General features: G+C 39.7%; 1 pseudogene; it reads right to left on the reverse strand.

Moving 5' to 3' along the window:
- Nucleotides 1–5,004: 5,004 nt before the first annotated feature.
- Nucleotides 5,005–13,586, reverse strand: LOC122686692 (annotated as a pseudogene).
- Nucleotides 13,587–13,830: the final 244 nt, after the last annotated feature.

The following is a 13,830-nucleotide window of genomic DNA, read 5'->3' on the forward strand; positions in this document are numbered from 1 at the left end:
GGGGTCCTAGGAGAAGCAAGATTCTGACATTCAATCAGCACTGATTGCCCATCTCTGCAGGTTAGGGAAGAGTACAGGCTAAGTGAACATGTGTGTTCTCATTTCTCTTTCATTTGTATACCAACACATATACACATAATCTCTCTCTCTCCCTCTGTCTGGGTCATGAGGAACATCTGTATTAAGCAGAGAGAATTTCCATTAGCTTGAAATAATGCCTTAGCCAGAACTATCTGGCAAATATGTATGCGTGTGTGTGTGTGTGTGTGTGTGTGTGTGTGTGTGAGTCGCTCAGTCATGTCCAACTCTTTGTGACTCCATGGACTGTAGCCCACCAGGCTCCTCTGTCAATGGAGTTCTCCAGGCAAGAATACTGTAGTGGGTAACCCCACAAACAAATGGTCCAAAAAAATTGTCAATTCAAAAGTGAGTAGTAGGAATCACAATGATTTAAAAAGTAGCAAAGGATCTATAAAATACACAAATGGACATGAGAAAAAGGAACAAGATAAGCATATGATGGATGAAAAAATATTCCCTGAGCAAATGAAAATTATGAAAAAATATAACATTACATTCAAAGAAAATTTAGTAGAACAAACAACCTGTGGACAACAGACATCTGGGAGCACAGGAAAATGTGGCATAGCAACAGAAGATGATGAAACATGAGTTGCAAGAGCACAAAAATGAACTGGAAGAGAAAAATGAAAGCAACAAAGAAATGATCTTTCTGAAGGCAGCACAAAGAAGATTAGCCATTGCTGAAAAAAAAAAAAATAGTATGAGACATGGGGGACAGGATTAAGAAAGCAAGGCAAATAATTTTAGTTTTGAACCAGCTTGGATTTAAAGCTGGGAACATTAAATGAGTGAAAGTCATTTAAAAATAATAGAAAATAGAATTCATAGTGAAAATCCAAGTCATATATCTATGGACTGAAAAATCAGATCATCAAAATTATCAAAACAAAATGAAAAGAACTACAAAGTGAAACTTGGCACAATATAAGACCAGCTCACCTCTCTAAATCCAAACCACATCAAATGGACCAAAATAAACAACGATAGAGAAAACCTAAAAAATGACATTAATAAACTGATCCAACTAAAAATTAAACTCATTTGTTTCATTTCTTTTTAGATTCCACATATAAGGGATGGATCCCCTGGAGAAGGGATAGGCTACCCACTCCCATCTTCTTGGGCTTCCCTTGTGGCTCAGCTGGTAAAGAATCCACCTGCAATGTCGGAGACCTGGGTTCTATTCCTAGATTGAGAAGATCCCTTCGAGATGGGAAGGGCTACCCACTCCAGTATTCTGGCCTGGAGAATTCCAGGGACTGTATAGTCTATGGGGTACAAAGAGTTGGACACAACTGAGCGACTTTCACTTTCACTTTTCATACAATATTTCTCCAAATGAACTTATAAAACAAAAACAGACTCACAGAATCAGAGAACAAACTTATGGCTGCCAGGTGAAGGATGGAGGAAGGGATAGTTAGGGAGTTTGGGATGAATATGTACACACCACTATATTTAAAATGGATAACTAAAAAGGACCTACTGTATAGCACATGGAACTCTGCTCAGTGCTTTTTGGCAGCCTGGAGAGGAGGGGAGTTTGAGGGAGAATGGATAAGGGTGTACGTATGGTTGAGTCCCTTTACTGTTCACCTGAAACTATCACACATTTTTACTTGGCTATACCCCAAAGCAAAATTTAAAGTTTTTAAAAATTAAACTCTTTGTCTTAGATAGTAGTCCATCTTTTAAAATGCCCAAACAGCTTTCACAAAAATTACCCATGTATTAGCACACAAAAAAGTATTAATAAATAGTATTTCAGAGTGGAAATACCATAGACAACACTTTTTGATCACAAGTCAACACTGATGAGTAAAATAGAAAAATGTAAAATGCAATCCTCTATCCCCAGGAAGTTTTAAAGAACTCTTTCTCAAATAAATTTTAGGCCAAAGAGGATATGAAAACCAAAATTGCAGAATCTATATAAAAATATTGCAGAATCTATATAAAAAGCTTAAGTATGACCAAAGTATACATACCAGAAACTATAAAATATAGCTATATCAGTATTCAGAGCCTTAGAATATTTATATTAATAAACAAGTAAGGATGAAGATAATTCATTCAAGAAGAAGCAACAACAAAATAAACCAATGGAAGGAAGGAATTAATACAGACAAAAGCAGAAAAATGATACAGTCCGTGGAATTCTCCAGGCCAGAATACTGGAGTGGGTAGCCTTTCCCTTCTCCAGGGGATGTTCCCAACCCAGGAATCGAATACAGGTCTCCCATATTGCAGGCAGATTCTTTACCAGCTGAGCCCCAAGGGAAGCCCTTGGCCGGGGTGGGGGGGGGGGGGCGCGGGGAGGGGGGGAGATCAAACTATAATAGTTAATTTGAAGGGAAAATGAGGAGTAGGGAATGGAGAAAGCATAAATACTATGTAGCCATGACAAAGAATCTAAGAAAACTAAATGCATTGATATCATAAATGAAAACAGCAAGGAACAGCTATCATTTGTGCTTAAAAACAGGGAGACCACATATGCCCAAGTTTCTTCACTGATGCACAGAACATGTCAAGAGGGCAGTCAGAGATGGTGCTGGGACTCCACCTGGCAGAGATGTTGTGTGATGACAAGAGGGGGAGAGCAACTTGCAATTTATTCATAAATTAAAAAAAAAAAAAAAACAAACTTTTAAGAAAAAATTTTGGAGTTTTGTAGCATTAGGTATGGGCTTCCCTGATAGCTCAAAAGGTAAAGAATCTGCCTGCAATGCAGGAGACCTGGGTTCAATCTCTGGATTGGGATGATCCCCTGAAGGACGGCATGGCAACCCACTCCAGTATTCTTGCCTGGAGAATCCCATGGACAGAGGAGCCTGGTGGGTTACAGTGCATGGGGTCGCAAAGAGTCGGACACAAATGAGTGACTAAGCACAGCACAGCATTAGGTATATCATTTGTTTAAAAACTGACAATTAAAAATATATTTTAATTATTTAGGATTTCTAAAGCTTATAAAAACTATGGGTACACTTATTTTTATTATTGGGAGGTAAGGATTCAATCTAAGCATTTATAAAGTGACCCTGCCTTTATATCATACTCTACATTTGCGCACAATATAATTACTTATGAAAAGTTCAGAACACAGACTTCATTGCCCCTAAACCTAGGTTTGAACTCTGACTCTGCCAACTCTTCAGCCAGCTCTGTGACCCTGGACAGTTTCCTACCCTGTTAACAGTGGTAGGTGCTGCTCTTCATTTCTAAGGAAGAGGAATGAGATGAAAGAGTGACAGAGGGAACTTAGGATACATTGTTAGATAAATGTTTCATATAGAAGTACTTCGATACTGGGATATCTTTTCTTTAAGAGATGTTTTAAATACTATGTAAGTAGTATTTATTCTACTCACAAGTGAAAATCTGGGAAATGCAGAAAAGTATGAGCAAAGAAAAGGCACCCACAATTTAATGCCCAGAGATAAAGTTTTGACAAGAAACCTCACCACATACAAGCAGAAGTCTCATCCCACCCCAAGCCAGGCATCTCAACGGGCAGGAACACCAGACTTTCCTTTCCTCCATCCTCCATCAGTCCCATTTCCACATTGTTCCAGAAAAAATTACTGGAAGGAAGTTGCATGGCAATGGCCAAGGTCCTTAAGCCAGACCTCAGTTACCACATCTATACAATAGGATACTACCATCTGACTACTGTTAGAAGCCATGTGACCTGAATGCTACTCATCTAGCACTGTTCTTGTGGTGACCCAAGGGCAAAAGAGCAGATAAAACCAAGGAGGGTCTTGGAATGCAGGAACGGAAAAATCAGACCCTTATCATCCTTCCCTCCCCCATGTTGTGACTGTTAACAAATTTCAGGTCCTCCTGAGCAGTATAACCTGTCTCCCCTCCTGCCCCATATAGGGAGAAGGTATTTGCCTTACTCTTCCCCCCACCCAATATCCAATATTCCGCCCCCCCACCACCTGCCTCATCCAATCAGCAAATGACCCACAAGACCCCTATCCCATTCCTTGTACCCTGGGTATAAAAATGGACCAAGGACACCTGTTCAGCGTCAGCTCTCTCTGACTATAAGGAAGCTGGCCCGCTGTGGTGGCAGTGATTCTCCCCTCCCCCACTCTAATAAACTTTACTCTCCTTTCAGTCTGTCTCCTGTCTGGAAATTCTTTTCCAACCCGCGCATGGATCACGAGAATCCTCACACATGTACAGGGCTTAGTGGTTTCACACATCTCATCTCTGTGAAAATGCTTTGTACACCATCAAGCTCCGTTCAGAACACAGTGTTAAGGTCTTGTGAATTTCTGATTTGTCCTGATGACAACTGTATTTTCCAGAAAGTAGAAGCAGCATGCGGAGGCAAATCACCTCATTCTAAACAATAAAAACTAGGGAGAAGGTGACAGTATCACGAAGTAGTTTTCTTTACATACTAGAAAACAGAAGTGACCTACACTTTCCCTTCAAGATCTTCCCTAGACCCAAAATATTCCATAATTTTTCCCCACAAACTCTCAAAACTCCTGGATGTTCCTTGACAGCACTTGTATCACAAATGTACTGAGCACCAATCAGAATGAAGTATAAAGGGTGTACAAAATGTGAGTGTTCCGTGTTTCATGGGAATCTGAACCCACAGTCCAAACGCGCAATAAATCCAATCTGAAATCTCTCAGGCACATGAGTATTCACACATCCTACACCCCACCCCCAGCACTGCTGCAGATTCTCAGCAGACCTGCCTTTAACCTGAAACATGTTGTTAAGACCCAGTCATGAAGCTTTGTCTCTGGAGGCTTCTGACTGAAAAGGGCACAGAGTGCTTGTTACCAGATCCCTGATGGAGATTGTAAAGAGTGAAACCTGGGGACAAACTTTCATTACAACTTCCTGCAGCTCACCTTTCTTGCTCTTTCAGTGAGGGCAGTGGCCTCACTCTTGTCTAAACTCTTGCACCATCTTGTAAAATAGGCTGTCTCTATTTTGCACCAAAACATACGGCTCATCATATTCTTCTAGGCTCTCTGAATCCAAAACCTGTTAATTAGCAGAAAGAAACCCATTGACACAATGTTTCTCAGTAACAAAACTCAGACAATATTTCTAAAAGAGGTAGGACAGGGAGAATAAAATCTATTGAGTGGTAGACCTAGTGACTTTTAAATGGTTTGTTTACCCTGTTTGACCAGGCAGATAAAGGCCTAACTTGGCCTTTTATTATTATAATGTTATAGGAAAGGAAGACAATGAAAGTTTTAGACTCTTATTATGGGCACTGAGCTGTCTGTAGCATTTATGTTTTTGCCAAGGGCATTTGGGGTTGTTACCATTAATTAGTGCTTTTAGCTCTCAGACTTTGAGCTTTGAGGCCTATGTATACAGACATTCCAGTACTCTTGCCTGGAAAATCCCATGGGCAGAGGAGCCTGGTAGGCTGCAGTCCACGGGGTCTCGAAGAGTCAGACAGGACTGAGCGACTTCACTTTTACTTTTCACTTTCATGCATTGGAGAAGGAAATGGCAACCCACTCTAGGGTTCTTGCCTGGAGAATCCCAGGGATGGTGGAGCCTGGTGGGCTGCCGTCTATGGGGTCGCACAGAGTCGGACACGACTGAAGCGACTTAGCAGCAGCAACAGCAGCATACATACATTCAACGTTGGGAAATCACTTCATTCAAGAAAATGAAATTCAATATACCTAAAAATTAGGGCCTCTCTGGTAGTTCAAGTGGTAAAGAATCTGTCTGCAATACAGGAGACCCTGGTTTGATTCCTGGGTCAGGAAGATCTGCTGGAAAAGGGATAGGCTACCCACTCCAGTATACTTAGGCTTCCCTGGTGGCTCAGCTGGTAAAGAATCCACCTGCAATATGGGAGACCTGGGTTCTATCCCTGGACCAGGATGATTCCCTGGGGAAGGGAACGGCAACCCACTCCAGTATCTGGCCTGGAGAATTCAGTGGCCTGGACTATACAGTCCGTGGCGTGACAAAAGAGTTGGACACAACTGAGCGACTTTCACTTTCAAAAATTAGATTCATGTCATATAGTGACCTGTATGACAGTGACCTGATAGCAAATGAATTGTCAAGTTGTTTTGACAGAAAATATGCATATTTGGAAAAAAAAAAAATAAGTGCTTCTGAATTTCTTTAGCATCCTGGAATATGTCAGTTGCTAAGAGGCTTCCCCAGTGACTCAATCATTAAAGAATCCACCTGCAATGCAAGAGATGAGGGTTTGATCCCTGGGTTGGGAAGATCCTCTGGAATAGGGTATGGCAATCCACTCCAATATTCTTGCCTGGAGAATGCCACAGACTGAGGAGCTTGGAGGGCTACAGTCTATGGGGTCACAAAGAGTAGGACATGACCGAAGTGACTTAGCACAAATGCAAGAGGGGACCAAATATCTTGTTGGAGAGGTTAAGGTACTTCTTGAAATTGATGTGGTGGTTGTTCTTTTTTGTTGTTGTTTTGTTCTGAGAGTGAAATGCTGGCAAAGGAGCTGCTATGTAAGTAGCTTGAACAGAATTGTTTGGCACAGAAGGCATATGCAGAAATTCAATTTTTCTATTTGAATAAGACTAAAGAAACAAGTAAGAAATTGAGCTCCAAATTCTACGGATCATGGTGTGTACAGCACAGCAGAGTAGCTGAATCTGAATGCCTGAAATCTGAATCTGTTTTCAAAAATTACCTTTCTTTGCTTCTTTCTCTTTCTTCAGCTGCTTGCCTTCCAGTGCTTTTATGCACATTAAGATACTGTGTATCTTAAGGCAATACACTAAAAGTCTAAACAGGACACAGGTCGTTTTTCCACATCTAAGTATTGCAGTTAATTCTATCCATGTTATTTAATTGGAAATTTTTATTAAATCTCATAGAGCAATCATCATGGTCCTCTTTTGTTCACTACTGTGAATTACTTCTAACAGGTGACTTTCTCAAAAGAGTTTAACAATAATTGAATCTATCACATCCACATGATAATTAAAACGTCCTATGATTTGGCATACCTATCTAGATGCCCCAAGGGCTTCCCAGGTGCTCTAGTGGTAAAGAACCTGCCTACTAGTGCAGGTAGACATAAGAACTGTGGGTTCAATCCCTGGGTCTGGAAGATCCCTGGAGAAGGGCTTGGCAACCCACTCTATTATTCTTGCCTGGAGGATCCCATGAACAGAGGAGCCTGGCAGGTTGCAGTCCATAGGGTCGCACAGAGTCAGACACGACTGAAGTGACTTAGCACACAGCACACACATGATTTAGCATGCCTATCTAGGTGCCCCAAGTAAGTAATTTTACTTAAGCATAGGATGATAACACATAATTACTCTTCCTGACAATGAAGAAGGAAAAAAATGCAATTTTAAAACACAGGTCTCCACACACAATCAATTAATCCATGACAAATGAGGCAAGAATATATGGAGGAAAAAAGCCATTCTCTTTAGCAAGTGGTGTGGGTAAGCTGGACAGCTACATGGAAATCAAAGAAATCAGAAGACTCCCTCACACCAAATCTAAACTCAAAGTGTTTTAGAGACTTAAATACAAAACATGACACCATAAGACTCATGGGAAAGAACACAGGAAAAACATTCTCAGATATAAATTGCATCAATATTATCTTAGATCAGTTTCCCAAGGCAAAAGAAATAAAAGCAAAAATAAACAAACAGGATCTAATTAAACTTAAAAGCTTTTCACAGCAAAGGAAACCATCAACAAAATGAAAAGACAACCTGTGGAATGTGGAAAAAATATTTATAAATGAAGTGACTGGCAAAGGGTTAATATGCAACATACACAAACAGCTCATCTCTCTCTCTCTCTGTCTCTCTTTATATATATATATATATATATATATGTATATATATATATATATATATATATAAGCCCAAACAAAAATATATAATTAAAAAATAGGCAAAGGCCTAAATAGACATTTCTCCAAAGAAGACATACAGATGGCCAAGAGTTACAAGAAAAAATGCTCAACATCACTAATTACTTTGTTGTTCCATCATTAAGCTGTGTTTGACTCTTTATAACCCCACAGACTGTAACACGCCAGGCCTCTTCTCCAGCACCACAGTTCAAAAGCATCAATTCTTTGGCACTCAGCCTTCTTTATGGTTCAACTCTCACATCCGTACATGACTGCTGGAAAAACCATAGCTTTGACTCTACAGACCTTAGTCAGCAAAGTGATATCTTTGTTTTTTAATACACTGTCTAGGTTTGTCATAGCTTTCCTTCCTAGAGCATCCCTTTTGTTGCAGCTACCCCACCCCTATTGTCTGCCTCTTCAGAGCTCACTCCTGTGCATGTCCAGCTTGGGAGAGTGAAGCTACAGGTACAGCCTCAATTCTGACAGTCTGGTATCTGTTTAATGTCCCCACTGATGATCCCATCTGACAATGCATGTGAAGTACGATGGGAGGTGATATTCCAGAAATTGCCCAAGAAGTCAAAAGAGACAGTTCCATCATCATTGGACATAAGGAAGTCTGGGTATACTGACTGTATATTACTGATTATTATCTGTTTTGTATGGACCATCAAAATCATGCTTATATCCATCTGTTGCCTCTTATGCATCATGTGGGCTTTATTTACTTCATCACTAGTCAGCATCACTGGATACTGCAGAATCTTAAGACTAGTAAAACCAGCTGATTGTCACAGGCTGGGGCTTGGCCTGAAAATAACTTGAATTCTCTTGGGCTTATTTGCAGTTGGTTTTTTTCTTGGAGGAATAATTTCCTTATTTAATAAGTCCACACTACATTTATTGAAACTCAGCAAGCAACAGAGTGAAAGGACAAAGAGAGAGAGAGAGAGAAACAGAAAAAGAAAAAGGGAGGGAGAAAGGAAGGAAAGAACTATTAAATTACATAAGAAGAAAGAGACAATCAAAAGTGGAAGGAGGATAAGAAACATATCTAGAAACCAAAGCTTGGAGTCTGCCATATGTACACTTCCAGATCTACTGTGTGAGAGACCTGCTAGTTGTTTATCTACAGTCTCTCAGCCCCTGATCTACCTTTCTTTCTACACTCCTTTCTGTGATGCAGAAGCTCTGTCTCCTCAAACCATATTTCAGAGCATCTTAGACCAGTTGCCTGTTAGGTTTCACCACTAGAAGGAAACTGAAGGTGGGATGTACAGCAAATGATCTACCTGGTTTCTACTACACAGCCTCATCATACTCCCTCACAAAGAGAGCCAACAATTAGGCAGTCACCTCTCCTTGTGGTGTGAGCACTAACTCTTTGAAGCCTCACGTCTGAGTTCTTAGGTCTAGAGTTCTGTACTGGGGCACAGTAACTGCTTCCTGAAATCATTATCCTAGTGTTTCCTTTCATTTTTCTAGCCCTCCAATTGCTATGCAACAAATCGCCTATATTAAATCCTTTCTGTTGAAATTCGTTTTTCTCACTAGGCCCTTTCTCAGACAGCATACATTGTGACTGTGCCAACAGCTGAGTAATTCTGCAAGCTTGGGCTTCCCTGGTAGTTCAGCTGGTAAAGAATCCACCTGCAGTGTGGGAGACCTGTGTTTGATCCCTGGGTTGGGATGATTCCCTGGAGGAGGGCATGGAAACCCCCTCCAGTATTCTTGCCTGGAGAATCCCCATGAACAGAGGAGCCTGGTGGCTACAATCCATGGGGTTGCAAAGAGTTGCACACAACTGAGAGACTAAGCACAACATACTCAACAACCTCCTGGCAATTTAAAGGAAAGGCTAATTTTGTGATTGAGGGAATCCCAAAATGCTGAAACAACTGACACAGTGAAAATGACTGTATTCTTACCACCCTGAAATATGAAGATGTATCTTGAATTTGGAATATTTCCATGGTTGGGTATCTTAAAGAAAGATGACAACCCAAATAAACTTATATGAAAATATGAAATTACTGGATATATTATTTAATAGAACAATTTGAAAGTATAATTAAATACCTGAGTCATTGTTAGGAATGAGAGGAAAACCTGAGAGAAAATTAACTTGCTAGAGGTTCCTTTTAGGTTTTACAAGGAAAAATACATTGAAAAATTTCACATAAATGCAAACAACTGAAATTTCACTAGTGAGGGTCTTACCATTATCCTGTCACTGTCAATAATGGTGTTCAATTGGTGTGTGATGGTTAGCACAGTGCACAGGGCAAATTTCTCATGGATTATTTTTTTTAATCAACTCATCAGATCTGGAATCAAATAAGTTGAATTTACTTTAGCAAAGACAGAAGAGAAACCTTATGAACTAAAAATATCATGTGGTATCTTTATAATTTTTGAAAACTCAATACTTTAAGACATAATCTTGTTCTTGAAAAACTACATATGAAAATACTACTTAGAAATTTACTATTTTGCATTAAACAATGAGAAATAGTATTCTCTTGAAATTGCTTATAACTATCAGAGCTGGAGTTAGGAGTCTAGCTCTCTTAGGATGCCTCATAACAATATTAACACCCTAGAACATGTTTTTGTTTCTTCCTTTATTTCCTGGAATTAATGTCTCTGGGGCAAAAGAGCACTTAGAAACACTTCTCAGTATCATTAAATGTTCTCTGGTTATCACATTTAAAATGCTAATTCCAGGTTTCATGGACCTCAGCTCCATACCTTGGATCCACATTTGATGTGGTTTTGTCAGTAATCAGTATCTTGTTTTTCCTGAGAAAAGCCCTGGCAAGGCACACCAGTTGTCTCTGTCCAACACTCAAGCTTGAACCTGATTCTGCTAAGTCAGTATCAGTTTTACCAGGAAGATCTTCAATGGCTTCTTTCAGTTGTACCTGTGGATACAGAAAGAAGAATGACATTTTCCAGAAGAATTACTACTGAAATAGATGACTTTTAGATGCTAGAACTTTGATGTTCTCAGGACTTCTTCTGTATCTTATATGTACAGCCACGTGATGGGGAGATCTCTTTCCAATGAGTGTTCCCTGAGAAAGATGGTGCAGTCAATCAGGACAGAAAGATCTCAGTGTCCTCCATCCCTGAAACAGGACATCCACCATAAACACACAGAGGGATTAGTTAAAGAAATCTCTCACAGATGAAGCTATTTGTCTCAATGTGGTTTAAACAGAAAAGTTAAAAGATCTTCAAGGTTGAGTTGTTCCCCATAGTACATTCTGTATAGGAGTTGGTACAATAAAGAGAAAAAAAATATTTTTAGTTACTGCAGGAGGTATAGTTCTCTGAAGATATAAACATCACTTGTTGTGGTCCTTTAATGGACTGGAATCTGGTGGTCTGGAGTTGATGATAAGAAAGTGAAAGAAGGAAAGAGGCTAATATTCCCTGGGTTATGCAGAAAACCAATCAAGCCCTAGGACAGAGCTTGTATTGCTCACATAGGCACAGGGCGCCCTCTCAAGAAGTCTTGAGAGGTCTTGAAAGCCTGGGCAGGAAAATGAGCTAGACAGACTTCCACGCTCCAGAGAATCAGCCAGAAAGAGAGACAGAGAGTGAGAGAGAGAGAAGGAAGGATGTGGAGACCCAAGTCTCTAGTGGAACAAGGGTGCTTTATTGAATTCTGTGTGAATATATATACTGTATTACAAGGTAGCTTCTTCAGATAAAGATCAAAAGACCAGACTTTACAAGTTACCAAGGGAACAAGGAGTAATAGAGGCCATAAAGCCAAAAGGCAATCCATATCAAAAGAGGGTCGTAAATAATCCGTTTCAACGTATGGAAAAGCTAATGAAGGAAATCCTATGCATGCATTCCATCTCTTTGATCTCAGTCCTGGGAGCAGAGTGCTGCTCCTCTCATTCCTGATGGGAACTGACAAGGAACAGAGGGCTCATGAAAGACAGAAAACAGCACACAGGAATCCTACTGTTAAACATTCCCTGACAATCACTACTTTATGATTTTGGAAGATATAAAGGTTTAATCTGCCTACAAGGCATGAGATCTGGGTTCAATTCCTGGGTCGGGAAGATCCCTTGGAGAAGGGAATGGCAATCTATGCCAGTATTCTTGCCTGGAGAATCCAATGGAGAGAGGAGCCTGGCAGGCTACAGTCCATGGGGTCACAAAGAGTAAGACGCAACTGAGCAACTAACACTTTCACTTCACTTTCAAAGGTTTAAAAAAAATACAAATTCAAACAGTGACCAACTATACTTTATACATTAGTAAACCTACAGTGTATTTTGGCTTTGGTTCTTTCCCAAGATTAATCCCTTAAGTACTGGCCCAGTCAAGTGCATTTTCTTCAATGTTATAAATGTTTTGCAGTGAAAGAAAACTGAGGAAAAACAGTACATGATATAACATCTTATTTCGCACATACCATGGAAATAGGTGATGTTTGGATTAATCTATCTCCATAAAATCATGACCACAAAATCTTAAAAAAAACAAAATTTTAACCACCAATTTTAATCTGAAACTACATTGGGTGGCAGGAACCAGTGAATATTTGCTCTGGGGAAATATTATAGAACAAGAACCAAACTCAAGCTATACTTGAAGTTAAAGAACAAAGAGTAAATATGTTTGGTGACCCCATGGACTATACAGTCCATGGAATTCTCCAGGCCAGAATACTGGAATGGGTAGCCTTTCCCTTCTCCAGGGGATCTTCCCAACCCAGGGATCAAACCCAGGTCTCCCACATTGCAAGAATGTAATTCAGGTACTCAAAGATGGCAATGAAATAAGCATACCAGAGTTTTAAGAGGGCAAACTGGTCGGAACCTGATCAAAGCCAGTTTGGCTTTTCACCAGTTTATCCTGCTTCTGGAAATATAGAAAAAGGAAAGATGGACCTAAATATTAGGGTTAGGTAAATATATATCCCTATGGATATGGCCATCATATCATAATTAGCAATAAACTGTTAAAAGTGAAAGACTGCATAAATTGCATTAAATACCATATTTTGAACATTATCTAATTCCATAAATAAACATTAATCATAGAAAATTAAGAAGGACTCAAGATTCAAATTTATTTAGTTTTATAGAAAAGCATGCATGCTCAGGTGTGCAGAAAGATTTCTAGGGAATAGAAAATACAACCAAAATATCAGCAAGTATATTTGACTAATAGAAATAAATTCTTATTCCTTTCTTCTTCTATAGCTTTAAATTTTTTACATAAATAGAAAAATAAATATTCTTTCCTAAAATTCACAACAATTACCAATAACCGTAACGTACAACTTCTCTTAAACCCTATGTCCAACCTGTGCTGTGAAAACACTAAAACCTCAGTGAGGTCATTTGTATAAAGTCATTTATATAAAGTCCGTAAATGGCATCATTTACAAGTTGAGAAAGCAGATGAAATGTGAGAAGGAAAGCAAATACCCAATGAGAAGATGAAAACTCAGTTTTTCTCTACAAGGTGGGCCTTGTGTCTGGGCAGCACTTCCTGGATGGACTCATTTCACATTTCCCGGGGAAGCAAGGGCAAAAGGAAATCATGAAGGTACCTCAGACTTTACATACAAGATGGCAATCATGGTCAACAACCAACTTCACAAAGTCTGGACCCCTTTTTAAAAGTTAACACTGAATTACCAATATCAATGGGAGGAATGACTTAAAGCAGAAGCCAGCCTCCACCTTCCATCGGAATCACCTGGAGTTTGTTTAAAACCCATCCCCAGAGTTTCTAACTTTACAGAATTGATCTAGAAGGTGTGTAGGGGGATTTGTATTTCTAACCAGCTCCCAGGTGATGAGGATGCTGCAGGTCTGAGAGCC

This window comes from Cervus elaphus, chromosome 30 (assembly GCF_910594005.1).
Source record: "Cervus elaphus chromosome 30, mCerEla1.1, whole genome shotgun sequence".
NCBI classification, from domain to species: Eukaryota; Metazoa; Chordata; class Mammalia; order Artiodactyla; family Cervidae; genus Cervus; species Cervus elaphus.